This window comes from Pleurodeles waltl, chromosome 8 (assembly GCF_031143425.1).
Source record: "Pleurodeles waltl isolate 20211129_DDA chromosome 8, aPleWal1.hap1.20221129, whole genome shotgun sequence".
NCBI classification, from domain to species: domain Eukaryota; kingdom Metazoa; phylum Chordata; class Amphibia; order Caudata; family Salamandridae; genus Pleurodeles; species Pleurodeles waltl.
This window is the reverse complement of record NC_090447.1, coordinates 514,838,394-514,862,789: the sequence shown is the minus strand read 5'-3', so window position 1 is coordinate 514,862,789 and position 24,396 is coordinate 514,838,394.

Genomic DNA, 24,396 nt, shown 5'->3' with positions numbered 1-24,396 from the left:
TACGTCCTATCCTAGACCTTCGGGACCTAAATTACTTCCTCAAGAAGGAGAAATTCAAAATGCTCACCCTGGCTCAGGTTCTGTCTGCCTTAAACCCAGCAGACTGGATGGTAGCGTCGGACTTGCTTGACGCTTATTTCCACATCCCCATCCTGCATGCCCACAGACGTTACCTACCATCTTGGTAGGTCATGAGCACTTTCAGTATACCGTGCTCCCCTTCGATCTTACCAGCGCCCCTCGGGTGTTCACGAAGGTGATGGCGGTGGTTCCAGCTCATATGTGCAGGTTAGGGGTTTCAGTCTTTCCCTACCTCAACGACTGGCTGTTGAAGGCAGACTCGCCCCAGAAAGTTGTCTCCCACCTTCAGACTACAGCCAACCTCCTGCACATGCTGGGGTTCACTATAAATGTGCAAAAGTCACACTTGACCCCCTCTCAGTCGCTCCCTTTCATCGGAGCAGTCCTGGACACAGTGCAATTTTGGACTTATCCTCCCGAAAAACGTGTCCAAGACATTCAGGCTATGATTCCGATCTTTCAGCCTCGGTCTTGAGTTTCAGTGAGACTGACTCTGAGGCTGCTGGGCCTCATGGCTTCCTGCATCCTGCATCATGCTAGTAACACATGCCAGATGGCATATGCGGGCTCTGCAGTGGGACCTGAAGTTCCAGTAGGTGCAGCATCAGAGGAATCTCTCCGACCTGGTCCAGATCTCGGAGGGGACTGCGAAAGACATGCAGTGGCGGCTTTCGAATCTGCATTGGGTCCACAGCAGATCCCTCTCCCTTGCCAAACCAGATCTCTCTATAGTGACAGATGCGTCACTTCTGGGTTGGGGTGGCCACATGGGAGAGGCGGAGATCAGAGGCCTCTGGTCTCCAGCGGAGTCGGGGCTCCATAGCAATCTGCTGGAGCTCAAGGCGATCAGGGTTGTGTTGAAAGCATTCCTTCCCTCTCTCAAAGGAAAAGTGGTGCAGGTGTTCACGGACAATACTACCGCTATGTGGTACTGCAACAAACAGGGCGGAGTAGGGTCCTGGACCCTTTGTCAGGAGGCACTACGCCTCCATACTTGTCTGTGCACACTGACAAAGTTGTGTTGTGCACTAGGGCTTCCTTCCTTCCTAAGGTGGTTACACCCTTTCATGTAGGCCAGTCCATCACTTTGCCTACTTTCTACGCACCCCCACATCCTTCCAATGAGGAGGAGAGACTCCACCGTCTGGACCCAAAAAAGAGCCTTGGCGTTCTACCTCAATCGTACTAAAGATTTCTGGGTGGACGATCGACTCTTCGTTGGGTATGTGGGAGGGAAAAAAGGAAGGCGGGGCAAAAGCGTTCCATCTCTCGATGGGTGCTTCTTTGCATCAAAATGTGCTATGCTTTGGCCAAGAAGCAACCTCCTGAAGGCTTGCACGCTCATTCCATCAGAGCAACTGCTGCTTCCACTGCGTTAGCACGCGGAGATCCTGTCCTGGATATCTTTCCGGTGGCTACGTGGGTGTCCCTGCACACATTTGCTTTAGCACTACTACCTGGACAGTCAGGTCCGTTGAGACGGCTATTTTGGTCGTTCGGTCCTACAGGACTTTCTAGTATGATCTTGGTTCGCAGCCCACCACCGAGGATGGCATTACTTGGGTATCTATTCTAAGGTAAGGAATCTGCAACTAGAAGTCTCTATCTAGTTACTTACCTTTGGTTACAAAATATCTAGTAGAGACACATTCTAGTTGCAGATTCCTTACCACCCACCCTTCCTCCCCGCTTGTTAACTGATTTCTAGGGACAGGGATTCCCCCTTTCAGGTCCTTAGCTCTGGCGCACCTATCTCAGTGTTCTTAGCGGCTGTGCGCTTGGCCTGGAAAGTCATTAAAAGAAACTGACGTCACTGCGCGAGGGCGGGGTCTATATACTACTCCCAATGTCATCACGGCGACCATGACGCGTATGACGCCCGCGGAGTCGACCCATGCCACCTACCGATGCGCAAGGGTATTGCTCAAAGAAAAATCTCCGGATCCAGTCTGACTCCTGGGGGAAAATTCTAAGGTAAGGAATCTGCAACTAGAATATGTCTCTACCAGATATTTCGTTACCAAAGATAAGTAACTTGTACGTCAGGCGGCAAGACAGCAGAGTTTATTGACCATACACATATCTTTCAACATAAACTAACATCATTGGTGCTTCCACTACTGTGAATTCTGTATTAAAATGTTTATTATCTTTTCAAGAGATCAACAACATTAGTTATTATCCAGTTAATGAAGCGTTCCGAATTTTTAATTTGGTTGTAGTACAAAGTACATCCTTTCAGTTTACAACTTGTTAAGTGCAGAAGTACACTGCTAGACAAGAGTAATTGTTCACCATTTGTTCAGTACTATTTTGGAATGTGAATTGGAAAACAATCTGCCTGCAGCAGATGTATGTAACAAAGAGTATCCTGTCCCACATCGGGGTGAGATGCACCCTAGTGTCAGGACCAGAAACTGCTTTTTAAATCTTTCAGTGTATAGAGGTTAGTGTAGTCAATGCTATGCACAGGTTATGACACAAATGCAGTCACACCCGTCCATAAAGCATGTGCACTAGTGCTTTTTTCTCTTGATTTGTTTGGACTGCAAACTGTTTCTCCATACTCAGCATTTCCATACTGCATTGCGTTTGTCCTGCCTTTCACCTGTATTACTTGTGTTCCTACCAAGACTTTGGAATGTAGGCCAGACTTTGCCATAGTGCTTAAGATCCAAGCCATGTATGAAGTGCGACAAGCGGTTTTCAGCAGCTGATCGGCATCTTTTTTGCATGACTTGGCTGTGGAACAACCACCTTATCTGCATCTGCATCTTGTGTGAAACTTTGAAGATGATATCTTAAAGGTCCGTCAGGTGTGCTTGCAAACTAAGGGAAACCCCATAGCTGTGAACGATGGAAGAGATGCGGTAAAGTTCTCAATCCGCTGTGGGCTGGACTCGACCGACTCTCTGGGCACATCAGTTGCTACGACGGTGGCCTTACGATGCCACGCCTGGTTTCGTACTTCTGGTTTTTCGGGGGATGTCCAACAGTCACTCATGGACATGCCCTTTGATGGCACCAGTCTCTTCGGAGACAAAGCGGACTCGGCCTTGGAGAGATTCAAGGATTCCCGGGCTACGGCTCGGTCTTTCCTCGGCCCCTCGCCCACCACAGTCTGCTTTTCGCCCCTTTCGTGGCCACGGAAGGGGCTCCCTGTCGCGTCCTCCACACAGCCACCATGCCTCGCACACTGGTCATCCTATGCATGGCCGAGGATGCGGAATCCCACGTGGCCGTGGGACAGGGAACCAGAGGTCTGTCCAGTCCACCCCTGCCCTGCTGCAGCCCCCAAACCCTCCTAGTCCGTCCCCTCACTCCAATCCAGTTGTGGCAGGATTCGCATCACCTTCCCCTCTGGGAACATATCACCACGGACAGGTGGGTTTTGCAGATCGTTCGAAAGGGCTACTCCCTTTCAAATCTGCTCCACCACCCATGCCACCATCCCTCAATCACCTTCCAGAGGATCATTTGGTGCTTCTCCACCAGGAAGTCGCAGCTCTCTTGTCCACAGGAGCTATAGAAGAGGTCCCTGTGCCAGAAGTAGGTTGTGGTTGTTATTCCCCCCCCCCACACTTTTGGCGGCAAGGCTGGGTGAGATAATGAGAAAAACAAGGAGGAGTTACACACCAGGACAGCCCCTAAGGTGTCCTCAGCTGAGGTGACCCCTGCCTTTAGAAATCCTCCATCTTGAGATTGGAGGATTCCCCCAATAGGATTAGGGATGTGCCCCCTCCCCTCAGGGAGGAGGCACAAAGAGGGTGTAGCCACCCTCCAGGGCAGTAGTCATTGGCTACTGCCCCCCAAACCTAAACACACTCCTAAATTGAGTATTTAGGGGCGACCCTGAACCCAGGAAATCAGATTCCTGCAACCTACAACAAGAAGAAGGACTGCTGACCTGAAAGCCCTGCAGAGACGACGGAGATGACAACTGACTTGGCCCCAGTCCTACCGGCCTGTCTCCAGACTCAACCTGCACAGCGACGCATCCGACAGGGACCAGCGACCTCTGAAGCCTCAGAGGACTGCCCTGAACCGAAGGACCAAGAAACTCCAGAGAACAGCGGCACTGTTCAAAAACAGCAACAACTTTGCAACTTTCAAAGACTTCACCCTTCCTGCCGGAAGCGTGAGACTTCACACTCTGCACCTGACACCCCCGGCTCGAGCTCCAGAGAACCAACACTGCAGGGAGGACTTCCAGACGACTACGACCTCGTGAGTAACCTGAGATGACCCCCCTGGACCCCCACAGCGACGCATGCAGAGAGGGTCCTCCTGACCGCGTCTGCCTGGAACAAAGAACCCGATGCCTGGACCAAGCACTGCACCGCAGCCCCCAGGACCAGAAGGAACCGGACTCCAGTGTAGGAGTGACCATCAGGCGACCCTCTGCCTAGCCCAGTCGGTGGCTGGCCCGAGAAGCCCTCCTGTGCCCTGCCTGCACCGCTAGAGTGACCCCCGGGTCCTTCCATTGATTCCTATTGAAAACCCAACACCTGCTAAGCACACTGCACCCGGCACCCCCTGTGCCACTGAGGGTGTGTTTTGTGTGCCTACTTGTGTCCCACCCCAGTCCAGTGCTCTACAAAACCCCCCTGGTCTGCCCTCTGAAGACGCAGGTACTTACCTGTTGGCAGACTGGAACCGGAGCACCTCTGTTCTCCATAGGCGCCTATGTGTTTTGGGCCCTTCTTTGACCTTTGCACCTGACCGGCCCTGTGTTGCTGGTGCGGTGACTTTGGGGTTGCCTTGAACCCCCAGCAGTGGGCTGCCTATGCCCAGGAACTTGAACTTGTAAGTGCCTTACTTTCCTGGAAAACTAACCAATACTTACCTCCACCAGGAACTGTTGATTTTTGCACTGTGTCCACTTTTAAAATAGCTTATTGCCATTTTAATTAAAACTGTGTATGTTACTGCTCTAATTCAAAGTTCCTTACTTACCTATGTGGAGTACCTTGCATGTTATGTATTTACTTCAAATCTTGAATCTTGTGGTTCTAAAATAAATTAAGAAAATATATTTTTCTATATAAAAACTATTGGCCTGGAGTTAAGTCTTTGAGTGTGTGTTTCTCATTTATTGCCTGTGTGTGTACAACAAATGCTTAACACTACCCTCTGATAAGCCTGCTGCTCGACCACACTACCACAAAATAGAGCATTAGAATGATCTAATTTTGCCACTATCTTACCTCTAAGGGGAACCCTTGGACTCTGTGCACACTATCTCTTACTTTGAGATAGTATGTACAGAGACAACTTCCTACAGTCTGTAAAAGGGCATTTGTAGCCCAGGCTTTAAAGGTTTAATTAGGGCAAAAACGTCATTTATTCCAAACACACTATTTATTACCTGGTTGAGTTGCGCTCCTTCTTTTAAGCCATTAAATAGTTTGATCAAGACAGCATCTCCTGGCTACAGACACTGATATGCTGCACTGAAGGGATGAGTGCACTTCCCTTCCTGAGAATGTTTAAACGGACCATTTCTGATGGATACAACTACCTGTGGATTCCTCACCTCATGAATACTCCCATGGCGCCAGCATTCGACGGAAATCTTCTTACTAGTCTCTGCACGTCGACGAGGACGTCACTCTAGCCCACGCGACGCCGTCTGACGTCATACAGGCAATAAGAGGTCCTCGACGACGTGCGGACGTCAGTTCCCTTTTTTCCGTGCATTCGAAACGGTTATCTTCGAGGGAGCAACTATTACTCTTGCGGTTACAGTGTATATCTTGCTGCGTAGTCTTTCGCTGTGGAAATAATGTCGCAGAGGAAGTCTGGATTTAAGCCTTGTCGTGAGTGTGGAGGCAAGATGTCAGTGACGGATCCTCATTCCGATTGCCTTTGGTGTTTGAGCTCCGACCACGACGTCTCGACTTGTGATTCATGTCAGCACATGAATCCAAAGGCCCTCAAGGAACGTGAGGCGAAGTTGTTTATGGCCAAGTCAAAGGGGAAACATCACAAGAAGTCTTCTTCCCCAAGACATCGGCGTCATCGAGACTCCCGGCGCCGTAGAGAATCTCGGCGTCATTCAAAGGAGACTCGTTCCAGGTCTCCGGATCGGCGCCGAAGGACATGGGAGGTCAGTCCCACGGTTACGCCGCATCCTTCGACGCCGTTGCCCTCTCCGGCGTCTCCAACTTCACCTGGACAGGCGTCGGTGATTGAGGTATTGGAGCCTCAAGTGTTTTCTCCGGCGCAGACGCCGAGGCCGGCGTCGGGGTCGCCTCCGAGACAGGCACCCCAGTATCCGGCTTTTCCCACCCCTGGAGCCGATAGTTCCGCATTCTTGAATGCGATGTATGCCATCTTCCAACAGATGGCTCCAGGGGGTGCTCCGGCTGGGCCTTTGGCCTTTTCTTTGGGTGATCCTGCGCCTCTTCGGCCGGCACCCTTTATGCCCTTTCTCCCGTTTGGGAACGTGGTCTCGGCGCCACTGTCGGCGCCGGTGGCCGCTCCGGTGGCTTCAGAAGAATTGGCCCCGGGGATTTCCATCACGTCGACGTCGGGATTTCGGCCTGTGACTCCGGTGGGTCCATCTGCGGCAGTTGCTCTTCCGTCGGCCCCGAAGTTACCTGTGGCGCCGGATGCGGCGTCGGTGGCTTCTGAAGATCGGCGCCGATCTTCGACTTCGGCGGAGGCATTGTCGACTCCGCGTATTGAGCAACGACTTCATTCAAGGAGACGTGCTCTCCGTGTATTGGAAGAGCAGGAGTACCAACGAGCCCTAGAGGAAGGAGAGCTAGAGGACTCGGGTGATGGGCTGCGTGGACTGGAGTCGGCCAGTGGGCTGGACACTTCCCCTGAGTGGGACCTTTCGTCCCCGGGGGAATATACTGAGGAGGCTGCTTCCTTTCATGCAGTGGTACGGAAGGCAGCTAGTTTTTTGGACCTGCCTTTGCCGGTGGTGGAGGCAAAACAAAACCTTTTGACAGAGGTGTTACATCCGGCCTCAGCCGCGGCGGAGCCTCTGTTACCATTTAATGACGCTCTGCTGGATCCGGTGTTAGAGGTGTGGAAGAGGCCGGCATCTTCCCCAGCAGTTCACAGAGCCGTGGCCAGGAGGTATCGGACGGCTCCAACTGACCCTGGTTTCCTATCTAGGCACCCTACGCCGGAGAGCTTGGTGGTGCAGGCCTCCTGTTCGTCCAAGTCAGCGCCTGGTTCTTTTCCGACGGTGCCTGGGGACAGAGATTCAAAGAAGCTAGAGGCGCAGTCGAAGAAGATTTTTTCATCCTGCAGTCTGGCGTTAAAAGCCACCAACGCAACCTGTATCCTGGGGAGGTATATTCATGCTCTGATGGATGACATTTCCTCTTCGTTTACAGAGCTTCCCCAGGGTCTTTTGGATCTTGTCTCAAATGCCCAGGCTGCTGCGACCCAAATTATCCAGACGGGACTGGATACCACCGACTCGGTAGCCAGGGCAATGGGCACAACTGTGGTGGCAAGGAGACAGGCCTGGCTCCGTAACTCGGGCTTTTCGGCAGATGTACAGTCCACATTGTTGGATCTCCCGTTTGATGGGGACAAACTGTTGGGGGCTAAGGCTGATTCGGCCTTGGAACGTTTTTAAGAAAGCAGGGCCACGGCTAAGTCGTTAGGGCTCCAAGCTCCTTCTTCCACGGCCTCTTCCAGATTCTTCAGGAGGTTTCGTGGATTTGGGCGTGGCTCTTCCTCCTCTTCCTTTCGGGGGAGATATCAGCAACCTGCTTCTTCCCATCCCTATAGATCTTTCAGGGGGAGAGGTAGGGTCCGCACCAGAGGAGCCTCTCAGCAGCACTCTGCCTCTTCCTCATCCTCTGGCGGGGTGCAGCAGGGGAAGCAGCCTTAGGCTTCCACCATTTCCCACTCACTCCTCTCCTGTAGGGGGAAGATTACAGCATTTTCTCACCAAATGGAAGACTGTTACATCGGACACTTGGGTTCTCAGTGTTGTGGGAAAAGGCTACACCCTTCCCTTTCGGGAGTTACCGCCCCTCATCCCGCCCCGCCCTTCGTATTGTTCAGAAGAACACCTCCTGTTGCTAGAACAGGAGGTGCAAGTCCTCCTTTCAAAGGGCGTGGTGGAGTTGGTCCCGGAGCAGGAAAGGGGTCGAGGAGTTTACTCAAGGTATTTCCTGATTCCCAAGAAGGATGGTCGTTTGAGACCAATTCTGGACCTGAGGATCTTGAATTGGTTCCTCAAGCAGGAAAAGTTCAAGATGCTGACCCTAGCACAGGTGCTTTTGGCGTTGAACATGGAAGGCTGGATGGTGTCTGTCGACTTGCAGGATGCTTACTTTCATATCCCGATACTCAAGTCACACAGGAAGTATCTCCGGTTTGTGGTGGGATCGCAACACTATCAGTTTGCGGTCCTTCCGTTTGGTCTTACTTCAGCACCTCGAGTCTTCACGAAGGTGATGTCGGTGGTTGCGGCAGAACTCAGAAGGAAGGGGATAGCAGTATTCCCTTACTTGGACGACTGGTTGATCAAAGCCAAGTCCCAGGAGCTTGTGTCGCATCATCTGCAGTCAACAACCCAGTTGTTGTTCGACCTGGGTTTTTCGGTGAACGAGCCCAAATCTCACCTAGAGCCCTCTCAGCGCCTCCTGTTCATAGGGGCAGTACTGGATACAACATTGGGTCGGGCCTTTCCTCCGCCTCAGCGGATTCAAGATATTCAGGATTTGGTTCCAATGTTTCGAAATGGAGCGGTAGTTCCAGTCCTCAAGGTCCTTCGTCTGCTCGGTCTTTTTGCCTCCTGCATTCTGTTGGTCACGCATGCTCGCTGGCACATGAGGGCTCTTCAGTGGTGCCTCCGAAGGCAGTGGTCTCAACACAGAGGGGATCTAGAGGGTACTGTCAAGATCTCCAGAGATGCTGCTGTGGATTTGAAGTGGTGGATTGCAAGCAACAATCTTTCACAAGGAAAGCCGTTCCAGCAGTCGCCACCAGTGACCACAGTCATAACGGATGCTTCCACTCTAGGGTGGGGAGCTCATCTGGGGGATCTGGAGATCAAAGGTCTTTGGTCTCCAGAGGAACAGATGTTTCACATCAATCTGTTAGAGTTACGGGCTGTACGTCTGGCTCTCAAGGCCTTCCTCCCTTCCCTTCGTGGTCAGTCGGTACAGGTCCTAACGGACAATACTACCACGATGTGGTACATAAACAAGCAGGGAGGGGTGGGGTCGTACCTTCTCTGCAGAGAAGCTCTTCGACTATGGTCCTGGGCAAAGGACCATCGGATTTGCTTGATAGCAAACCATCTGGCCGGAGTTTTGAACGTGCGTGCGGACAGTCTCAGTCGCCACTTCTCGGCAGACCACGAGTGGCGTCTCCATCCAGATCAAGTCCGTTTAATCTTCCAGAGGTGGGGGTTTCCTCGGGTAGATCTGTTCGCCACTCGAGAGAACGCGCATTGTCCGTTGTTCTGCAGCCTTCAGTATCCGATGCAGGGAGCGTTGGGGGACGCGTTTCAAATAACCTGGTGCGGCCAGTTGCTTTACGCGTTTCCTCCCATACCCTTGATTCCTCGAGTATTGAGGAAGATTCGCCAAGACCGGGCTCTAGTAATCTTAATAGCTCCGGATTGGCCAAGGAGGGTGTGGTACTCCGACCTTCTCCAACTCTCAATGTGCCCGCCGCTCCGTCTCCCTTTTAGGGCAGACCTCCTCTCGCAGTCGCAGGGGCAGGTTCTACACCCCAACCTCCAGAGTCTGCACCTACATGCCTGGAGATTGAACGGGGCAACCTGAGTTCCTTCTCTCTCCCGCCTGAGGTAGTGGATGTTATATTAGCGGCCAGGCGACACTCCACTAAATCTATCTACGCTAATAGGTGGTCTAAATTTGTTGCGTGGTGTGGAGAGAGGCAGATTGATCCTTTGCATGCTCATCTATCGGACGTTTTGTCTTTTGCTCTATCTCTGGCGCAGAAAGGTTGTGCAGTGGCTACCATTAAGGGTTATTTATCGGCCTTGTCAGCCTTCATATGTCTTCCAGACCAACCATCTTTATTTAAATCCCCTATTGTTATCAGATTCTTGAAAGGTCTTCTAAATCAATATCCTCCAAAGCCATTCGTTATGCCGCAATGGGATTTGTCCTTGGTCCTGACTTTCCTTATGGGGTCCCCTTTTGAACCTATGCATTCTTGCCCCTTGAGGTATTTGGTTTTAAAAACAGTCTTCCTGATAGCTATAACATCAGCAAGGAGAGTGAGTGAGTTGCAGGCCTTATCAGTAAAGCCCCCTTATACAACTTTTTATGGGGATAAGGTGGTGTTGAGGACCAAGGCTGCTTTCCTCCCGAAGGTTGTTTCACCCTTCCATTTGGCTCAGGCAATTACTTTGTCCACGTTCTATCCTCCGCCTCATCCTTCCAAAGAGGAAGAAAGACTGCACCGTCTGGATCCAAAGAGAGCGTTGAGCTTCTTTATTGATAGAACAAAGGATTTCAGGCTGGAGGATCAGCTGTTTATTGGATACGTGGGCAAGAGGAGAGGAAAGGCAGTCCACAAGAGAACACTATCCAGGTGGGTTGTTCTTTGCATTAAAATCTGTTACTCTTTGGCAAAGAAGGATCCTCCTGAGGGCATTAGAGCTCATTCCACCAGAGCCAAGTCGGCCACTTCGGCCTTGGCCAGAGGTGTTCCTGTGGTCGACATCTGCAAGGCCGCAACTTGGTCGTCCCTTCACACTTTTGCAAAACATTACTGTTTGGATTCTGAGGTTAGAAGGGACGGCCATTTTGCACGGTCAGTGCTGCAGGATTTCTTGGTTTGACCATTTAGGCACCCACCGCCGGGCGTGGTACTGCTTTGGGACTCTATTCATGAGGTGAGGAATCCACAGGTAGTTGTATCCATCAGAAGAACGAGTTACTTACCTTCGGTAACGACTTTTCTGGTGGATACATTAGCTACCTGTGGATTCCTCACGGTCCCACCCGCCTCCCCGTTGCCTTTCTGGTCTTGCCAAGTAATCCTTGAGTGCGCTCCTCTTGGTCTTTGAGGGTGCAATAGATGTGTATATAATATATATTTATATATATGTATATATGTATATATCTTTGTGTATATACTTGGTGTGTGTATATATTTTAAAAGAGAAAGTTTTATATATATATTTATATAAAAAGATTTACAGTTATTCATACAATGTTGTGTGTTTTTGCAATATAATGGGATGTTGCCTTGCTCTTTCATTGCATTGCCTGGTTGTTCTCATGCACGTAAAAAATGATTGGTACTGACGTCCGCACGTCGTCGAGGACCTCTTATTGCCTGTATGACGTCAGACGGCGTCGCGTGGGCTAGAGTGACGTCCTCGTCGACGTGCAGAGACTAGTAAGAAGATTTCCGTCGAATGCTGGCGCCATGGGAGTATTCATGAGGTGAGGAATCCACAGGTAGCTAATGTATCCACCAGAAAAGTCGTTACCGAAGGTAAGTAACTCGTTCGTCTAGCCCAAATATGATGATTCAGTGAAGGAGGTTGTATTAGGGAGCTAGCCTGTGATCCTGACAGGGCTTGTCATGTTCCACACTCCTTGCTAGTAGTCTCAGCTTATTCCAACCATGTGCCAAAAATTCTCGTCAGGAAGAAAACGGACATGCGGTTGAGCAAAGGGTTTTCTAAATGAAGTAGCATGAATCCCTTCCAAGGTTAAAAGGCCAACTCAAAATGTATCTCTTTGTAGGCACCATACAAAGAATTGTAAGACATGCAAAGTGCATACATCAGCTAAACGCACCCCTCTGGAGTGCCATGTTCTGCAGTCCAGTTGACAGGCCATACCTTTGTGAGACCCACAATGACCGATGGATGAGAGTGTAACTTGCCCTGATGTCATCTGGGAGGATGGTGCAGTTTTTATACCTCATAAATCTGGGCAGGACATTTCCAGCAGTCCATTAGTGTCTGTGGCCGGCTTTTCCAGAACCTCTTCAGTGCCAGGTAGTCCTTTGCCTCAACTGGTCTGGTCTAAGAAGGAGTATTTTATGGTAGGTGTTTCAGTGTATTATGAGTGCAAAGATCCAGGTTGTACTGAAGTGATCTAGTCCACAATCTGTTTCAGCCAAGGAGTTGGATCACTAGAATGGTGGCATCCATGCTAGTGTCTGCTTCTTTCATGGACATCTAGAGCCTCAGGATGAGGTCTGGAGATTTGGCCTGATGACTCCTGGTTTCTCTCGGGGTCATATCAGCCGAGGTTTTTGGACCTGCACTGAAGCTCTGGTGCAACCATTAGCTTTAGGTGATGTTCATTGTAGGAAAATGCCACTGTTGGCATGGTCACCCCCCACTTTTTGCCTAGTGTTGATGCCAGCTTTGATTGGAAGTGTGCTGGGACTCTGCTAACCAGGACCCAGCACCAGTGCTCTTTCCCTAAAACTGTACCTTTGTTTCCACAATTGGCACAGCCGTGGCACACAGTTACGTCCCTTGTAAAAGGTACCCCTGGTGCCAAGGGCCCTGTGGCCAGGGAAGGTCCCTAAGGGCTGCAGCATGTATTATGCCACCATTAGGGACCCCGCACTCAGTACATGCACACTGCCTTGAAGCTTGTGTGTGCTAGTGGGGAGAAAAGACAAAGTCGACACGGCACTCCCCTCAGGGTGCCATGCCCACAAATCACTGCCTGTGGCATAAGTAAGTCACCTCTCTAGCAGGCCTTACAGCCCTAAGGTAGGGTGCACTATACCACAGGTGAGGGCATAGCTGTATGAGCACTATGCCCCTACAGTGTCTAAGTCAATTCCTTAGACATTGTAAATGCAGGGTAGCCATACTGAGTATATGGTCTGGGAGTTTGTCAATACAAACTCCACAGCAACATAATGGCTACACTGAATACGGGGAAGTTTGGTATCAAACGTCTCAGCACAATAAACCCATACTGACGCCAGTGTGGGATTTATTGAAAAATGCACATAGAGGGCATCCTAGAGATGCCCCCTGTATGTTAGCCCAACTTCTAGTGTAAGGCTGACCGATCTATGCCAGCCTGCCACTTCCAGATGAGTTTCTGACCACATGGGTTGAGTGCCTTTGTGCACTCTGTGGTCAGAAATAAAGCCTGTCCTGGATGAAGGTTTTTCACACCTCCCCCTGCAGGGACTGTGACACCTGGCAGTGAGCCTCAAAGGCTCAAGCCTGGTGTTACAGTGCCCCAGGGCACTCCAGCCAGTGGAGATGCCCATCCCCCCAGACAAGCGCTCACTTTTGGCACTAGGTCCTGAGGGATAATGAGAAAAACAAGGAGGAGTCACCCTCTCAGCCAGGACCACCCCTAAGGTGTCCAGAGCTGAAGTGACCCCCCTCCTTGAGAAATCCTCCATCTTGCTTTGGAGGATTAGGACCAATAGGGATAGGGATGTACCCCCCCTCCCCAGAGGGAGTGGGCACAAGGAAGGTGTAGCCACTCTCAGGGACAGTAGCCATTGGCTGCTGCCTCCTGACCCTAAAACACCTCTAAATTTAGTATTTAGGGGTGACCCTGAACCCAGCTCTTCAGATTCCTGACGACCTCAAGAAAGAAGGACTGCTGAGCTGAAAGCCCCGCAGAGAAGAGAAGGAAACACCAACTGACTCGGTCCCAGCCCTACTGGCCCGTCTCCTGCTTCAAAAAGCTGCAAAAGAAAAAGCAACGCGTTCTGCAGGACCAGCGACCCCTGAAAAGCCTCCACGGGGCTGCCTGCATCACCGAGGACCAAGAAACTCCAGTGGACAGCGGACCTGTCCAACAAGAAGACAAAGAAACCATCTTTAAAGGGACTCTACTCACTCCAGAAGCGTGAGTCTAACTACTCTGCACCTGACGCCCCCTGTCTGTGTCCAGAGAAACCAACTAGCGAGAGAGGATCCCCTGCCGACTGCCCGGGACGAAGATATCCATCGCTTGGAGAGGCAGTGCACCGCAGCCCCCAGGCCTGAGAGAAACCGACCACCGGTGCAGTAATGACCAGCAGGCGGCCCTCACCCTTGCTCTGTCGATGGCTTGCCCGAGAGGCCCCCTGTGCCCTGCCTGCAGCGCCTAAGTGACCCCCGGGTCCCTCCATAGAGTTCTATTGAGAACCCAACGCCCTGTTTGCACACTACACCCGGCCGCCCCCATGCTGCTGAGGGTGAAGTTTTTGTGCCTACTTGGGGCCCCTGTCCCCATAGGAACCAACGTTTTTTTGGCTCCTGTTTGACCTCTGTACCTAACTGGCCCTGTGTTGCTGGTACTGGGTGTTGGGGTTATCTTGAACCCCAACGGTGGGCTACCTCTGCCCCGGAGATTGAACCCGTAACTTTGTTACTTACATCAAAAACAGTACTTTACTTACCTCTCCCAGGAACTGTTGGGGATGGGCTGGAGCCTCCCCCCACCACTGTCAGCACTGCCACCAGCACCACTGTCAGCAGCAGCAGCCCCAGTGGGCAGCCACCCGAAGCTGCAGAGGATGGGCTGGAGACTCCCCCCACCACTGCCAGCACCGCCACCATCACCACTGCCAGCAGCAGCAGCCCCAGTGGGCAGCCGTCCGAGGCTGCAGGGGATGGGCTGGAGCCTCCACACACCACTGCCAGCACCAACACCCGCCCGCCACTGTCAGCAGCAGCAGCCTCAGTGGGCAGCCGTGCGAGGATGGCCTGGAGCCTCCCCCAACCACTGCCGGCCCGACACCAGCCCTGCCACTGCTACCACTGAGCAGCCTTCACCGCCGGCGGGCAGTGTGTAGTCCTGCCTCCATGGGCTGTAGTGCGTCCTGGCCCCTGCAAATCCTGTAGGTGTGACATCCAGGTGAGAGACTGTGACCTTGCACTCACCAAGTTCTGCATCACAGGGCACAAGGCCCCCTCCAGAACCAGTGGAGAAGCCATCCACTCACCCCCTCCTTGCCAGGATGAAGCACACTGGGCACAAGGCCCCCTCCAGAACCAGTGGAGAAGCCATCCACTTGAGAGACTGTGGCTTTGCACTCCCCAGGACCAAGCAGTGGGCAGACCACCCACTTGAGAGACTGTGGCTTTGCACTCCCCAGGACCAAGCAGCAGTGGGAAAACCACCCACTTGAGAGACTGTGGCCTTGCACTCCCCCGGACCAAGCAGTGGGCAGACCGCCCATTTGAGAGACTGTGGCCTTGCACTCCCCAGGACAGAGCACAGGGCATGTAGCCCCCTCCAGGATCAGTGGTGTTGTCCCATCTTCCAGCTGAGGTGCCCCCGTTCCCCATCCCACTGAGGTGCCTGTTTATTTTCTACCTGATGCCCCTGCAGTGTTCTCTCCGTGTTGTCGCAGGAGTAAGGTGGGGCCTTAGCCTATGTGATGTGGCCCACGGACATTGAGGACTGGGCAGTGTCCCTCCATTTGTATATATGTATATACTGTTTTGATTTTGAAGCACAAATTTCTACTATTTTCTCTTATTACACTCACTTTGATCAATTTCGTTTGTCCTTGCATTATTCCTGAGGGGTACGGGGTAGATATGTGATGTTATTGCATCTGTTTGTGTGTATGGTGTTGGGGGTGTTGTGTGTTGCATGTTTGTGTCACTCTCCCACCCCCCTCCCTTGTTTGGCAGGCGGCAGTACTCACCGTGGTCGTCTTCACCGGTGTTGCTGTTTGTAATGCATGAAGAGGTATACCAGCATGGGGAAGATGTGCAACTCGGTCTCCATGGCGTTGTGGTTGTTCCTTGAGTCTCCAGAGGTAAGTCCTTTGCCTTCTGTGTTCTGTTTCCGCCGGGCTTTAGCTGTCATTGGTACTGCCCCGCAAAAGATGGCAGATAGGCCTGTTGTAATAGTGTGGGTGGTACATTGTCTTTCGCCTGGCTGTTGCCGGTTACCACAGCGGTGCTTGTTGCTACCGCTATGGCGGTCGCTGTGTTAAATTGGCTGTCTGTGTGGGTGGTTTCCGCCATGGTCATAATTCAATTTTTTTTACCGCTGGCCAGTTGGCATATTACCGCCGCTTTACCACTGACCACCAGGGTTGTAATGAGGGCCTATATCTCATTTTGATATAGTACATATAGAGCCAGCTTCCTACATTGGTGGATCAGCGGTGGGGTCTAAGACTTTGCATTTGCTGGACTACTTAGCCAATACCTGATCACATGACTAAATTCCAAAATTGCCTTTAGAAAACTGATTTTTGAATTTTGACTATTTTTCAAAATGTTTAAAAGTCCTGCTGGTGCTTTGTGTAAGTCCCTGTTAGCTTCTCTTTTTAAAGTTTAAAAGTTTTGTAAAAGTTAGGATTTAGTTACTAGAAGTAGTTTTTAGTTTCTAAAAAAGTAATCCCAACTTTAGAGACATAACGAATGGCTCAGAAGATATAGTGATGGAACTCAACCTCACTCCTTACCTTCATCTAGGGATGACAGAGCTAAGGTCCCTCTGTAAGCTAAGAAAGATTAAAACTGGTTCCAACCCTTCCAAGGTCAAGCTCCACGAACTCTTGGCAGAGTACACCAGGTACCACCCTACTGAGGAGGAAGACCTCCCCTCAGATGGGGAAGAAGTTGGGGATCAAGAGGTAGCACTCCCCCCTCCTACCCTAACTAGGGAGACTAGGGTTCCAAGACCCATGTCTACACAGATAAGTCTCACAGACTCTGGTTCTTCCACAGGGGAGTCCAGTTCCTCTGTGAACATTGAGGGAAGCCTCAATGAGGAGGACTTCCTTTTAGCAAAGATGGCCAAAAGATTTGCTTTGGAGAAACAGCTCCTAGCTATAGAAAGGGAGAGAGCAGAAATGGCCTTGGCACCCATACATGGTGGCAGCAACACAAATAGGGTCAGAGAGAATACTGACATCCTAAAAATCCCAGAAGGGATTATTTCTAAATATGAAGAAAGTGATGATATCACCAAATGGTTCACAGCTTTTGAGAGGGCTTGTGCAAACATAAAGTTAAACAGACAAGTTGCATCAACATCTGGTAGACCTAGGTCCAATTGCTCCCCGAGAATCGGGAAAGAAGGCAGACCATTGGGTCAAGACAAGGGTGACCAAGACTTCCACAGGGGGTGACCAAAAGAAAGGGGTCACAAAGCCTCCCCAGGGGAAGGTTGGTGAGACATCCAAGGAGAAGACTAACGAGTCTTCTCAGGGGCCCCAAAAACCTGCTCAGGAGGGTGGGCCCAAGCCTCTTCACAGTCCACAAATGGGTTTAAGGGTAAAAACTTTGATCCCAAGAAGGCCTGCTGTCAGACCTGTAGACAGCATGGACACCAAACTGGAGATAAGGCCTGTCCCAAGAAAAGTCCCACAACTTCTACTCCAGTTAGCACTGGAATTGCCATTCTCCGAGTAGGATCAACAGTGTGCCCAGAGCAAATCAGGGTTCACACTGAGGCTACTTTAGTCTCTGAGGGTGGGGTGGATAAAGCCACACTAGCTGCCTGGCTGCCTCACATGCAAAAATACAGGCAGCAGCTCTTGATAAATGGGACAAAAGTAGAAGCCGTGAGGGATACAGGTGCCAGTGTCACCATGGTGACAGAAAAGCTGGTTTCCCCAGGACAGTATTTGGCTGGACAAACATATCCAGTTACCAATGCTGACAATGAAATTAAAGTCCATCCCTTGGCTATGGTGACTTTAGAATGGGGAGGGGTTACTGACCTGAAACAGTTGGCGGTCTCTTCTGCAATCCCAGTAGAATGTTTGCTAGGGAATGATTTGGAGTCCTCAGCATGGGCTGAGGTAGAACTCAAAACCCATGCAACCATGCTGGGTTTCCCTGAACTGGTGTGTGTAAAAACAAGAGCACAGAGCAGAGCACCGTGTGAAAAAGAAATGTTGGAGCCTGGAATAATGGCCCAATCTTCCAAGAGAAAAGGTAAGAGGACTGGGGGACCAGCCTCTGTAGAGCAAAAGAAACAGGACTTCTCTTCCCAGGAAGATGTCCAATCTCCTGTGGGAACTGAGTCAGTGGAGCTGGAACCTTACTAGGTAGAGGTTTTGGGCCCAGGGGGACCCTCAAGGGAACAGCTGTGCCAGGGACAAAGGACTTGTCCCACTCTTGACGGCCTGAGACGCCAAGCAGCTGAACAGAAGGGAGATATCAGTGGCTCCCACAGGGTCTATTGGGAGGATGGACTCATTTACACTGAGGCAAGAGATCCCAAACCTGGTGCCACTAGCAGAGTGGTAGTGCCTCCGGAGTTTAGAGAGTTAATCCTCACTTTGGCCCATTACATACCCTTAGCTGGCATTTTGGACAAACCAAGACATGGGACAGATTAGTGAACCATTTCGATTGGCCCAATATGTCTCAGAAAGTAATGGAGTTTTCTAGCTCCTGTGAGACCTGTCAAGCAAGTGGCAAGACAGGTGGCCATCCAAAGGCTCCCCTCATTCCACTTCCAGCAGTGGGGATCTCCTTTGAAAGGGCTGGTGTGGACATTGTGGGTCCACTTGAACCTCACACAGCCTCAGAGATCCAATACATACTGGTAGTAGTGGATCATGCTACCAGATACCCTGAAGGAATTCACCTTAGGTCGACTACTGCTCCTGCAGTAGCCAAGGCCCTGATTGGTATTTTTTACCAAAAGGGGTTTCCCTAAGGAGGTGGTTTCTGACAGAGGTACCAACTTCATGCCAGCTTATCTCAAACACATGTGGAATGAGTGTGGGGTGACTTATAAGTTCACCACACCATATCATCCACAAACCAATGGCCTTGTTGAAAGGTTCAACAAGACATTGAAGGGAATGATCATGGGGCTCCCTGAAAAACTCAAAAGGAGATGAGATGTCCTCCTGCCATGCTTGCTTATCACCTACAGAGAGGTGCCACAGAAGGGAGGATGGTTTTCCCCCTTTGAGCATCTGTTTGTCCATCCTGTAAGGGTACCACTGGCACTTGTTAAAGAGGGCTGGGGGAGACCTATCCATGAGCCTAAACAAGATGTGGTGGACTATGTGCTTGGCCTCCGCTCAAGGATGGCTGAGTACATGGAAAAGGCATCCAAAAATCTTGAGGCCAGCCAACAACTCCAGAAGTTGTGGCATGACCAAAAGGCTGCAATGGTTGAATTCCAACCAGGGCAGAAAGTCTGGGTTCTGGAATCTGTGGCTCCCAGGGCACTTCAAGACAGATGGAGTGGCCCTTACCCAGTTCTTGAGAAAAAGAGTCAGGTCACTTACTTGGTGGACCTGGTCACTAGCAGAACACCCAAGAGGGTGATCCATGTTAACCGCCTTAAGCTCTATAATGATCGGGGAGATATAACCATGCTGATGGTTACTGATGAGGATCAGGAAGCAGAGAGTGAACCTCTCCCTGACCTCCTCTCAACCGACCCTAAAGATGGGACAGTAGATGGAGTGGTCTATTCAGACACCCTCTCTGTCCAACAGCAAGCTGACTGTAGGCAAGTCCTACAACAGTATGCTGAGCTCTTCTCTTTGACCCCTGGTCAGACACGCCTGCATACCCATGATGTGGACACAGGAGACAGGTTACCAGTCAAAAACAAAATATTCAGTCAAGGAGAGCATCAAAGTAGAAGTCCACGAGATGCTGGAGTTAGGGGTAATAGAGCACTCTGACAGCCTCTTGGCTAGCCCAGTGGTCTTAGTCCCCAAACCTCATACCAAGGATGGAAAGAGAGAAATTAGGTTTTGTGTGGATTACAGAGGGCTCAATTCTATCACCAAGACAGATGCTCACCTCATACCCAGAGCAGATGAACTGATTGACAAGTTAGGTGCAGCCAAACCTCTGAGTACCTTTGACTTAACTACAGGGTACTGGCAAATGAGGATGACACCTGGAGCAAAAGGGAAAACAGTATTCTGGAAACACTGATGGGCATTATCAGTTTACTGTTATGCCCTCTGGCTTAAAGAATGCCCCTGCCACCTTTTAAAGGTTGGCGAATCAAGTACTTGCTAGTTTGGAGACATTTGGTGCAGCATATGTAGATAATATTGCTGTCTTTAGTTCCAACTGGCAGGATCTCCTGGTCCACCTGGAGAAGGTATTACAGACCCTGAAAGCAGCAGGCCTCTCTATCGAGGCATCTAAATGGCAGATAGGGCTAGGGAACAGTTGTATACTTGGACAACCTGGTAGGTGGAGGCCAAGTGCAACCTTTACAGCCCAAGATCCAGACAATTCTCAATTCTGGACTGGGAAGCTCCAAAAACCCAGACGCGAGTCAGGGCATTCCTTGGCTTTACTGGGTATTACAGGAGGTTTGTGTAGGGATATGGGTCTATTGTGACTCCCCTCACAGAATTGACCTCTAAGAAAATGCCCAAGAAGGTAAACTGGACCCTAGACTGTCAAAAGGCCTTTGACACCCTAAAAGAAGCTATGTCCTCAGCACCAGTTCTGAAAGCTCCAGATTATTCTAAGCAATTCATTGTGCAGACAGATGCCTCTGAACATGGGATAGGAGCAGTCCTATCCCAAACCAATGATGATGGCCTTGACCAGCCTGTTACTTTTATTAGCAGGAGGTTACTCCCCAGGGAGCAACATTGGAGTGCCATTGAGAGGGAGGCCTTTGCTGTGGTTTGGTCACTGAAAAAGCTGGAATCATACTTGTTTGTTACTCACTTTATTGTTCAAACTGACCACAGACCTCTCAGATGGCTTATACAGATGAAAGGAGAGAACCCTAAACTTTTGAGGTGGTCCATATCCCTACAGGGAATGGACTTTGTAGTAGAACACAGACCTGGGACTGCCCATGGCAATGCAGATGGCCTTTCCAGGTTCTTCCACTTAGAAAATGAAGTCTCTCTTGGGAAAGGTTAGTCTCATCCACTTTCGTTTGGGGGAGGGGAGGGTTGTGTAGGAAACTGCCACTGTTGGCATGGTCACTCCCCACTTTTTGCCTAGTGTTGATGCCAGCTTTGATTGGAAGTGTGCTGGAAATCTGTTAACCAGGCCCCAGCACCAGTGCTCTTTCCCAAAAACTGTACCTTTATTTCCACAATTGGCACAGCCCTGACACACAGTTAAGTTCCTTGTAAAAGGTACCCCTGATACCAAGGGCCCTGTGGTCAAGAAAGGTCCCTAAGGGCTGCAGCATGTATTATACCACCCTTAGGGACCCCTCACTCAGTATGTGCACACTGCCTTGCATGCAGCTTGAGTGTGCTAGTGGGGAGAAAAGACAAAGTCAACACAGCACTCCCCTCAGGATTCCATGACCACAAACCACTGCCTGTGGCATAGGTACGTCACCCCTCTAGCAAGCATTACAGCCCTAAGGTAGAGTACACTATACCACAAGTGAGGGCATAGCTGCATGAGCACTATGCCCCTACAGTGTCTAAGTCAATTCCTTAAACATTGTAAGTACAGGGTAGCCATACTGAGGGGCATATTTATACTCCGTTTGCGCCGAAATTGCGTAGTTTTTTTAGACGCAAATTCGGCGCAAAACTAACGCCATATTTATACTTTGGCGTTAGACGCGTCTAGCGCCAAAGTATGAGGAATGAGCGTCATTTTTTTGCGTGAACGCCTTCCTTGCATTAATGAGATGCAAGGTAGGCGTTCCCGTCTAAAAAAATTACTACGACGCAAATGCGTCGTATTTATACTCCCGGGCAAAAATCACGCCCGGGAGTGGGCGGGGCAAAAAACCCTGCATTTGCGCCTCTTTTTAACGCCTGGGTCAGGGCAGGCGTTAAGGGACCTGTGGGCTCAAAATGAGCCCACAGCTGCCCTCCCATGCCCCCAGGGACCCCCCCTGCCACCCTTGCCCACCCCAGGAGGACACCCAAGGATGTAGGGACCCATCCCAGGGACATTCAGGTAAGTTCAGGTAAGTATAATTTTTTATTTTTTTATTTTTTTTTGGCATAGGGGGGCCTGATTTGTACCCCCCTACATGCCACAATGCCCAATGACCATGCCCAGGGGACATAAGTCCCCTGGGCATGGCCATTGGGCAAGGGGGCATGACTCCTGTCTTTACTAAGACAGGAGTCATGTAAATGGCGTCTGGGCGTCGTTAAAAATGGCGCAAATCGGGTGGAGGCGATTTTTTTGCCTCTATCTGACTTGCCCCATTTTAAGACGCCCTAACGCCATTTTCCCCAACGCCGGCGCTGCCTGGTGTACGTGTTTATTTTCCACGCACACCAGGCAGCGCCGGTCTGCTAGCGCCGGCTAACGCCATTCAATAAATACGGAGCCCGCATGGCGCTTCAGAATGGCGTTAGCCGGCGCTAATCTTTTTGGCGCAAAACTGCGATAGCGCAGTTTTGCGTCAAAAAGTATAAATATGGCCCTGAGTATATGGTCTGGGAGTTTGTCAGTACGAACTCCATGGACCATAATGGCTACATTGGTTTGGTATCAAACTTCTCAGCACAATAAACCCACACTGTGTCAGAGTCACCAGATCCTCGGGGTCCGTGCACGTTCCCAACACTTCCACCACAAGACAGCTCCAATACTCTGATTAGATTTATCACAGAGTCTAAGAGAGTCCAAGTGGGGAAAAGGGGATTAGGACGGGAACAGCTGGGAAGGAGATCTGTAGGAAGCAAAAGGTTAAAACACAACATCAAAATTACATCTCATGAAATCAGTACCATGCTACAACTCTAAGCTTCGTCTTTTCCGAAAAACATGAACAACCCTAGAATAATCCTAAAACTGACTAGGCTTTAGATGACCGAATACCTGAGGAGGAAACAGGAAAAGTTAAATAGGACTTTCAGATTCAAGTACTTTCTTTAGCATGAGAATCAGGAAACACTCTGAGCAATTTCTAAACAACCATATGAATCTCCTTTTACGAATACATATCAGGAACACACAGAATTACCTCTAGAACTCTGGTATTGTGTTGTGTTCATCTCAGAAAAAACATTGGCAAGTAAATTGCGCACACTGCAGATTTTTATATGAGTATTAAACACCATAAAGGTTTGTGCACCATGAAATCACACAACGTAGATTTAAGGAATAAATCACGCGACGTGTCAACTTGAAATGCTACCAAGAAAATGTCTTAGAATGGTAGCACACAGTAATTTACATTATTTATACACGAGGAAAGAATTGCGCGTCTTGCCGATTCAAATGCCACCATACAAAAGCCAAGAAATGGTAGCGCACAATGAATAACATGAAAAAAATACTCAAGGAAAGAATTGTGCGTGTTGCCGATTCGAATGCCACCATGTAAATGCCAGAAAATGGTAGCGCACAATGAACAGCATGAATTACACACGAGAAGTGAATCGCGCGTTTCGCCGATTCGAATGCCACCATGTAAATGTCAAGAAAAGGTAGCGCGCAATGAACAACAAAGTTAAATGCTCATGAAACGAGTTGCACGTCTTGCCAACTCGTAAAACATCATGTAAATGTCAAGAAATATCAGCGCGCAATGAACAATAATGTAATAACGAAGTCAAATCTTTATGGAATAAATTGCGCGTCCTCCCTATTTGCAAACAACCATACAAATGTCAAAAAATGGCAGCGCAGAAGTAATCTGTTATTCATTTAAGAATTAAAATCAAGAATATGAAGATTCTCAATTACGGTGTTGGGAAACGTCCAAACACCGTCTTACCGCCTGGAAACAGTGATCACCAATGAGAGATGAGTGCAGAAGACTGGAAAATCCAAATAGGCCGCCGGGACAGGAGCTCAGGAAGAAGCTGCTGCTCTGCACCGGGACCTCTGAATAGTGAGCACTGGAAGTTGGGCTGACTCTCTTTTATAGAGTCTTGGCCCAGCCTAGAACCACGCCCAGGCATGTTACAGGGAAAGTCTCCAGAAGGCCCTGGAAAGGGACCACACCCTAACACACTCTGAATGTCTGCAGCAACACATTGTAAATGTACAGTATTTATAAGCACCTTAAAAATTAATCTTTTGGATGGAATTCTGCAATGCAAAAGGTTAAACAATAACATATCATCACAATGCATAAATTACTTTATCTTGCGAGTGTTGGGTTTTTGCATTCTAGATGCCCGTAGAGCGCGCACTGTCCTGGTGTTGACAGTACTCCCCTCTCCCATGCGCGCTCTAGGGCCTGGTTTATCTGGATTGAGACAATGAAAGCGTCTCACAAGTACTGGAGCATGAACATCAGATGCGGAAACCCATGAATTACTTTCAGGGCCATAACCTTTCCATGAGATTAAGTACCATAGGTTACGCCCTCTCAGTTTAGAGTCCAACACTTTCTTGACTTCATATTCTTCTTCCCCCTGTACTAGAACAGGAGCTGGATGAGGGCGGACCTTTTGGACTGCCTTTTTTAAGAGGGAAGTATGGAACACTGGATGAATCCGTAATGATTTTGG